Source organism: Pseudochaenichthys georgianus, chromosome 16 (genome assembly GCF_902827115.2).
Source record: "Pseudochaenichthys georgianus chromosome 16, fPseGeo1.2, whole genome shotgun sequence".
NCBI classification, from domain to species: domain Eukaryota; kingdom Metazoa; phylum Chordata; class Actinopteri; order Perciformes; family Channichthyidae; genus Pseudochaenichthys; species Pseudochaenichthys georgianus.
The window spans coordinates 37023791-37032949 of record NC_047518.2 but is presented as its reverse complement, the minus strand read 5'-3'; the positions used below and the strand labels follow the sequence as shown (position 1 = coordinate 37032949).

The 9159-nt window shown below is 40.6% G+C and overlaps 1 pseudogene; it reads right to left on the bottom strand.

Annotated features, from left to right (window-relative positions):
• Positions 1 to 634: 634 nt before the first annotated feature.
• On the bottom strand, positions 635 to 3010 carry LOC117460680 (G2/M phase-specific E3 ubiquitin-protein ligase-like; annotated as a pseudogene).
• Positions 3011 to 9159: the final 6149 nt, after the last annotated feature.

Below are 9159 nucleotides of genomic sequence, written 5' to 3'. Positions count from 1 at the left end.
ATTTGCACGACAAGGTGCCTTTTGCAGTCTTTATTTACTGTTTATGTAAATATTTGTAAAACATCTTAACACATGTTCTGAACTCTTGATTTAACCACGGTCTACCTTACCTACCTAACGAGAATACAATAACAATACAAATGTGTGGTGTTGTTCACATGTTAGATATGAAATAGGACAAATCTGCCATGAAAAATACTCACATCTCTCTTACATCACAACATTAAAACAATGGACTGTGTACTGTGTGTGGCAACATTAACTTTAACACAAGTTATTTAATTGTTTAAATGCACCCAAAGCCGGGGGAATTATTAATGCCAAAGTTCATGTTGGCTTTGAAGGCACCATAAGTGTCCAAAAGAGGAAGCTTTAAAATGTTGGCACAGGTATTTGCCATTGGGAATGTTGACGTTGTAGAACATAGGAACTGAAGGCGTGGCAGAGGACTCATACCAGCAGGAGGCACACATGGCACACCTGTAGCGAACATTAACACCTCCTCCAAGGTCACTGAGCTGTCATTTTCTAAAAAGTAGAGAACATTGGAATCAATTGACAGTAAATACTATCTACATCAACACCGGAACTTTTTATAATCTGTGTGTATACAAATCAGACAAGAGCAAATTGACTAACCTTCACAATCGAGAAGATAGTCTGCCCAGTAACTCATAGCGTTCTCTTCCTGAGCCCTTCTGTTGCTTCCCTGTTGACTAAATTCAGGCTGGAACAGATTTTCCATCTCTGCAGCAGACAGCTTCACATCGGCATGACAGAGAGCAGGGGTCAGGACCGTCGGATGCTGCTGCAGAGCTGTCAGAAACTGCAAACTTTCAAGTCCAGCCTTGAATCTAAAATACAATTAAAAGATGCATGCAAAGATACATGTGCATCATGTAGAAGTAAGTAAGCAAGAAACTGGGACAACAGCAACACGTTTTTCATAATTATTTTAGCAATAACAATGAAATACAAAAACCTACCTTTCGATTGCAGTGTTGTTCCTGTGGATTATGTACCACTTCAGGTAATCCTCTACAATCGTTTTTTTTTCTTCACATGACCTGACATGTCTGAAGCACCCAGCAGTCTGCAACATGGCACTGTTCCGTATCATTAAGTCCTGAAGGATCTCCACTGAGGGTGAATTCTGAATCTAAAAGAAGAGATAACAGAGTCCCATACATTTCAAAATATGACACGTAATTATAAAAAATGGTAATGCCAGAAGTATATCTTGAAAGAATGGTTTAAGTGGACAAAACTCTCTCTTTACCTATTCTAGAATTTCACACCCTTCTCATACCTCTTGTAGGACTTTCCCTATCTCCTCATCTGTAATGTCTCCGACAGATGCCTTGAAACTGCTCTGCCCTGAGATGTAGCTGACCAGATCCTCTGACAGAAAATTAGGACCAGGTCCACCATGCACAATGGACACCGCAATCATCTTCCCTGCTAAATAATACTCATCCTCTCTGATAGCTGTCCAAGATAATGCAGAATAAAGAAATATTAAATCAGTTTCCACATTTGAAAACACTGCAAGGTTGAAATATGGGTTCTTTTAAAACATTATACACAAAACAGAACCTGTTGAATTGTAGACCAGGTAGCGGCTCTCCACAGGTCCATCAAATATGGGCCGTTTGTTCAGCTCTTTCATGAGAAGGGAGAGGGAATTCTCTCTTGGGGCCACCTGTATCGAGACCTTCCTCAAACCTCCCTTCATCGTCAGAGAATTTCACCAGGATGTCTTTCTTTTCTGAGAATGTTGCCCTTTTGAATCCTCTGACTGCTCCATCCCAGATGTTCGAGCGACAGATGTTAAATCTGCTGACAGCTCGATGGTCAATCTCTAGGGCCAGGTTTGCAGTTATCTCAGAAAGTGATTGCTGGTCCACCCTGTCATCAGATACATTATGACCATGTTAAATGGTACACCATAGCACACATTTTTGATCAGGAAAAATAACAACCACAGTTGAAGTAAGGGTAACTTTTCTCTTACTTTGTATCCTCTGGAATGTCATGACTGCACTCAACACTGTCTGAGTCATCCTTATCCTCTATCACAATGGGCGCATACAGCTGAGTATATTTGCTGAGAAATTGACATACACAAGTTTACATTGTTGATGTTTTCATATAAAACATACTTGAATTGTAGAAAGGAAAGTATAATACCTATAGCACGCAGTTTCCAGCACACCTCCTGATGTTCCTGGGCCCTCTTGTGAGTCAGAAAATAAGACCTGAATCACAAACCATAACAGGGATAGGACAGGTAAGTTGAAGTATTTTAAATCATGGCTGTCAGAGGGCTGATTTAGAAAGAAAAGACTATTCTAATGTACACAACGTGGATCTCTGGGTCAGTGTGACACATTATTTCATGTAGTTTAAGACATTAATTGAGTGACAATATTTTCAGACAAGGCTAAATGTGAACAATAGACAATGTTTAAGAGCCACAATTACCGGAGCTGCTGAATCAGTGCCTGACTCTCCATCTGCAGGTTCCCATATCTGGAAGTAAAAAACAATATATCAGTGTGACACTTCAAATTTGACAGAACTAGAGCTTAACACATTTGAACATAAATATTGAATTATATTATTCTGACTGATAGTGTATGTGATTTGCGAGAGGGGCAATGATCCTTCTTACATTATCACTTTCAGTGAAAAACATACAAATTATTATGGTGTGATTTTGCAGCGATCTGCAAGTTGTTTTCTTAAGTTTGTAAAATATGTGTAGGCCAGGACGCTGCAACAATTACCGCAATTTAAAAATGCTATTTTGGGACATGTTTCATCGTAAAAATATGCCGTCTATGTGAAATCTAGAAACATTTTCACTTCCAGATAGAATTTACAATATAAGCGATCTAAGATACAACAAATGTAGTACTCACTAATGTATCAGCTGCATTGAATTCTGCAGAAGTTGGACTCATGATGATCACCTCTGAATCCGATGAGTTGGATTCAGAGCTGGTTTCCTGAGCTGTGAAATACAAGAACAGTATAAGAGGATTTTAGACGAAAGACAAGCATCTCCTTGACAACAAATACATTAAAAAAGCTCTCTTGGTTGGCAATTCATTTCACAATTACTTACAGATGTAAAGAAATCTTCAGCTGTACAAATGTACAGTGTGATACGTTGGTAGGCCTTCCCCACTACCTCTTTGTACTTGTTTAGAGTGAAGGGTACTTCTGTTCCTGGTATATTGGTTATCTTTGTACCGTCAGGGTAGAGCAGTACGTAGGGACCGCCATGTACATTTCTGTCGAAGGTCTTCATTTTTTGCTCAGCAGCTCTCTGCAATTCGTCCGCATCCGACTCTGGTCGTATCAAAAGGGGAAGTACTGTTCCTCTTACAGTCTTCAGTACACCATCTTTCAGCCTCATAAGGCCTACTGAAATCTACAGAGAAACAATGAAATAGGCGAATGTTCAACTAGTTCAGTGACACTATAAATACATGACAGAATGGACTGTCGGCAAATTATTAGTATATCTCAGCAAAAAAAATGTACCTTCACAACCTTCAGGTTGTCTTTGATGGTGTTTTTTTTTTCTTAAAACCTGCTCGTCTCTCCTCCTCTTTTACACTCCGGAATGTCCGAAATAACTCCAGTGTGTTTTTTCCTGTAGCCTCTGCTTGAAATAAGAGTCCAATCAATCGTCAATGACAAAGAACAGAGAGACATACAGTGTTCTCACCCATACTCATAATATAGTGTACATTTCCTAAGCCTAATTCAAAAAATAAAAAACTTGTGCCTGTTTTATCAACATCACACAGGAATTTGATGTCCTTGCCACATGAACAGCAAAAGGCTGATTTAGAAGCCTGCTGCTGCTGTCCACAAAAAGGACAATACATTATGACCTGCAACAAACAAATAAAGTATCATTAGGTTGCTTTGCGCTTCAATTGCATGAACATCTATCTATCTATAAATCAAGACGTGTGTGGTGTGTGTGTGTGTGTGTGTGTGTGTGTGTGTGTGTGTGGTGGTGGTGTGTGTGTGTGGTGTGTGTGTGTGTGTGTGTGTGTGTGTGGCTCGCATATCTCTCTGACTGTTTGTCAGATCGACCTAAGCTTTCGGATATGGCTTGCGGATTGCACGATGATGTGCATCCTTCATTTAGAATTTTTTGGGATTAATTTTCCCTAAACCTTTATTTTTTGACGAATCTACGCGCTCCGATCGGGTACGCGAGCAGCATTATGGGAGCCAAACAATCGGTCCGCTTAGCGGGCACAAGCTCTGAACGGCCATGCCCCGAACGGGCACTGCACTAGTTTTTAAATAACTAACACATTTGGAAAGACTAATCAGTACTACTTTCAACACTGGCTTAATACAAGGAATATCCCAACATGGATTGCAAGTGTGTCTTATAATCACGACATTCCCCACTGACAAGGGCAAGACAAGCCTCAGGCAGTTAAACACGCAAGAATACTGTGTGTGTGTGTGTGTGTGTGTGTGTGTGTGTGTGTGTGTGTGTGTGTGTGTGTGTGTGTGTGTGTGTGTGTGTGTGTGTGTGTGTGTAGTCTAGATTTAAAACGGTTCAAGCTTGCATCGCGGCGTTTTTATTTGCGCGGCGTTTCTGTTTCTTTTTATTTGCAGCGTTCTTTTATTTGCAGCACCCTGGCCTCTCAGGGCCACCGTAGAGAGCAGATATAAAAAGGTTTTCTCTTTGAAAGTCAACACATAACGGCCGTTTCCGATGCATTACATATTACAGATCTGCCGTAGTTCTTTATTTATAGAGCCCTGATGAGAAGACCTTTGTAAAAACTGAAGAAATGCCGCCGAAACTGAATACTTGACGTGGATCATAAATATATCAACAATTAAACAACATCTTCAATTTCTCTTCACACAATACGTCTCCTTGCAGTATCAACACTAATTCGGCTGACTTTTACATTTGATCTAATTCATAGATAGGTTATATTTACACCATAACGGTGCACAGCTGGTATAAAAGGACCTGTACTTTTTAAAGATATTACTGATTTTCTTTGAATGTAAATACTGAGTCTGAAATAGTATAGCAATATTAGGGCTGTGCAATTTAATCGATCCTGCGATATATATCGATATTTAGTTTTCCGAGAAAGTATCGATATTTCAGCCGCGGGTATCGATACATTAAGTCTGATAACTGTGTTTGTTATCCTCGCGTCCAGGAGAGAAGCTTTAAAAAGGAGACTAATTGAGTCTCTGAGAAGGTTCAAATGTATACTTTAATTAATAAAAAGCGTGGTAATGTTACAAGCAGAAGATGGTTCAGTCAGAAAAACAGCTGTGTTCTGGCTCCGGTGAGCGAAGGGAAGCGAGCGAGCTCCACCTTTCCAGCTGTTAAATATCCTCTGTGGGCCGGTTGGCGCTGCTGGGGGCCGGCCCTCCACATCTCCAATGTCCGTTGTTGCGCATTACAGAGGATTCAGACATTGTACATTAAATATATACTAAACACGCCTTTTCTCCTCCTTATCTCTTTCATGACTTTTAATTTAATACATTTTAAACGCTGTAATCAACACTCCAAAAACCTCACGGCTGGTATCATTTCCGGTAGTTCCGGATGTTGTCTCATGCTACCCACGTCTGTAAACAAACGTATTCAAATAAACTGTACCTTCATTTAATATTCAGCAATAATAATATCTCGACGTCTATAGTTGTAGTGTTGAAATCAGTAGGTTTCGGTGTGCAACACTCCGTGTCATATCGCTACTAAATTCACCTCTATAGTAAATGGTATATTAGCCACATGCTAAATGCTAACCGGAGATGAAGGATTTTCAGAATAAAAGCTTAACAACTGGTTGTGCACAAGAACTTCTGGTTTTTCAGTATAAAACAGCATTTAAACTGACGGTATGTTTAAGGTACTTTATGCCATCAAAACATTGATTTTAATTTCTAACAAGTCCCATTCAAATCCCCCGTGTTCGGCCACCTGCTGCACCTTTTAATTCTCCATTGTCCATTGTGATACTGCACTTTATGTACTTACGTTTCAAAGGCTTGTAAGCTACAGTTTGCACTGTTTAAATAAATGAAACTAATTTTCTCACCACATCTTTTGATTCATTTTGTCCAGCATTTGCAAGCTGTAGACTCTCTGTTCGAGCCATATATTGTATAATTGATGCTTTCAGTTTTCAGTTGAATTAATTCAATCCAAGTCAATGGAACACTCACAAGATGTCACCAAAATCACACTGTCCCTTTAAAATCTTTCAGAAAATGATATAAGTGTATCGAATTACATCGAATCGTATCGAATCGTATCGTTGGCTGAATATCGTGATATATATCGTATCGTTGGCTGAATATCGTGTATCGTGAGATTAGTGTATCGCTACAGCCCTAAGCAATATGCTTAAAATTATGTGAAAGCATGAATACAACTACACAACTTCAGATGTTGTACAGACATAAGTGTCCTACACTAATAATACAAAGTTATTATGGCTGTGTGTACCTTGTGTGCACCGCCTAGTGGTTAAAGCACGTTATTCGCCAAGTGAGGTTCTTACCCTCATTACCTCTGCCCGCCCTACCACCTGTCCTCTGGACCCTATCCCTTTAAACCTCCTTCAGACTATCGCTCCTGATATTCTACCGTTTCTCACCCATTTCATCAACACTTCTCTAACTTCTGGTCACTTTCCAAACAGTCTCAAGGAGGCAAGAGTAAACCCTCCCTAAAGAACCCCACGCTCACCCCGTCTGATGTTATAAACTACAGGCCTGTCTCTCTACTCCCGTTCCTGTCTAAAACACTTAAACAACTCTCCTGTTATCTCCATCAGTACAACCTTCTGGATCTGCACCAGTCTGGTTTCAAGGCAGGTCACTCGACAGAAACTGCTCTCATTGCTGTCACTGAGGAACTGCACACTGCCAAAGCAGCATCCCTCTCCTCTGTCATCATCCTTTTGGACCTGTCTGCTGCATTCGACACGGTGAACCATCAGATCCTCCTTCGCACTCTCCAAGAACTTGGAGTTTCAGGCTCTGCACTTTCCCTCCTCACCTCATACCTCAAAGACCGTACCTACAGGGTAACTTGGAGAGGGTCCGAGTCCGACCCTTGTCAATTAACTACAGGGGTCCCTCAGGGCTCTGTTCTTGGTCCCCTCCTCTTCTCCCTGTACACAAACTCGCTCGGATCTGTCATTAGCCCGCATGGTTTTTCATACCACTGCTACGCTGACGACACCCAATTAATTCTGTCCTTTCCCCGCTCAGAGACCCAGGTCGTCGCACACATCTCTGCTTGTCTAGCTGACATCTCTCAGTGGATGTCCGCTCATCACCTCTAGCTCAACCTTGACAATACTGAACTGCTTTTCCTTCTGGGAAAAGATTGTCCCACTCTTGACCTGACTATCAACATCGGCACCTCTGTTGTTTCCCCGACTCAGACTGCAAGGAATCTGGGTGTGATCCTAGATAACAACCTGTCCTTCACTGCAAACATCGCTGCTACAACCCGTTGCTGCAGATACACGCTTTACAACATTATGAAGATACGTCCCCAGCTGACCCAGAAAGCGACGCAGCTTCTGGTCCAGGCTCTCGTCATCTCACGCCTAGACTACTGCAACTCCCTCCTGGCTGGTCTACCTGCATGTGCCATCCGACCTCTGCAGCTCATCCAGAATGCAGCGGCTCGTCTGGTCTTCAACCTTCCTAAATTTTCCCACACCACTCCGCTCCTCCGCTCCCTTCACTGGCTTCCGGTAACTGCTAGAATTCACTTCAAGACACTGGTACTTGCATACCATGCTGCGAATGGATCTGGCCCTTCCTACATCCAGGACATGGTTAAACTGTACACCCCAGCGCGTGCACTACGCTCTGCGTCAGCCAAACAACTCGCTGCACCCTCGCTGCGAGGGGGACCCAAGTTCCCATCAGCAAAAACACGTGGGTTTGCTATCCTGGCTCCAAAAGGGTGGAATCAGCTCCCCATTGACATCAGGACAGCAGAAAGCCTGCACATCTTCCGGCGCAGACTGAAAAATCATCTCTTTCGACTCCACCTCGAGCGATATAATTACTAACAAAGAACTGCTAACAGAGCACTTATATACTAAGAAAGGACTGGCTTATCTATAGCCAGTTGAGTAGCACTTGAAACCTATGAAACCTGATGTACTTATATGATTCTGTTTTCTTCAAGGTTGTGTCTTCCTGGTCGAATGTACTTATTGTAAGTCGCTTTGGATAAAAGCGTCAGCTAAATGCAATGTAATGTATTGAATTATTGTTTTTATGGGTTATATTTGATTAAAAAAATATTAAGAGTACATACTTTCATAAGGGGAAAGTAGAAGGTCTGTGATAGAAATATAGAATATAACAAATCAAGAAGATACTATAAGTGATCTCTACAATAAAACAGTTTAGTGCAGGATGTACAAATATATTAATAGGAGGAGGTGCAAAACAGAAAAACGAATTAACCTGTATTTAAACATTAAATAACAGATTAAGGTCTTCTTTCAAATAAGAAAACAACTTTGGGGGTATCTATCTACAGATAAATATTAAGCCTGACAAAGTACTTAACGTCTAATATATTGCTTTCCTGCAATGTTAACTATGTTGAAGCACTTATTTTAACTGATATTATACACATTAATTATACTCTTATGTATGTTGATAGAATAAGAAATGTGCAGAATATGACAGTTTAATGGTGGAGGTACACACATATTGATAGATGTCTTGTAATGCACTGTTGAGGAACCTGTGACCCAAGTTTTTCATTCATTGCATAACTACACCGTAGTTGTGTATATGATATGTCAATAAACCTTTAAAATCTTGAAAGGGATGTGCAAAATAGCCATAATATACAGTCTTTAATGAACTATTAGTAGAGAATAACGAGTAATGAATATACTTTATTACTCGTTTCCATTCATGTCAATTGCAGATACATGTTTAGTCTTCTCAAGCACCAACTATCAAATATCTCTCCTGATTGTTGGCACTTGACAATCACCTTACCTGAATTTTACTCAGGTGTAACTAAAGTCTGATTTAAGGGTTGTTTATATTTCACATATTAATCAGAATCTGCAAAGTAACTCAAATAATGTA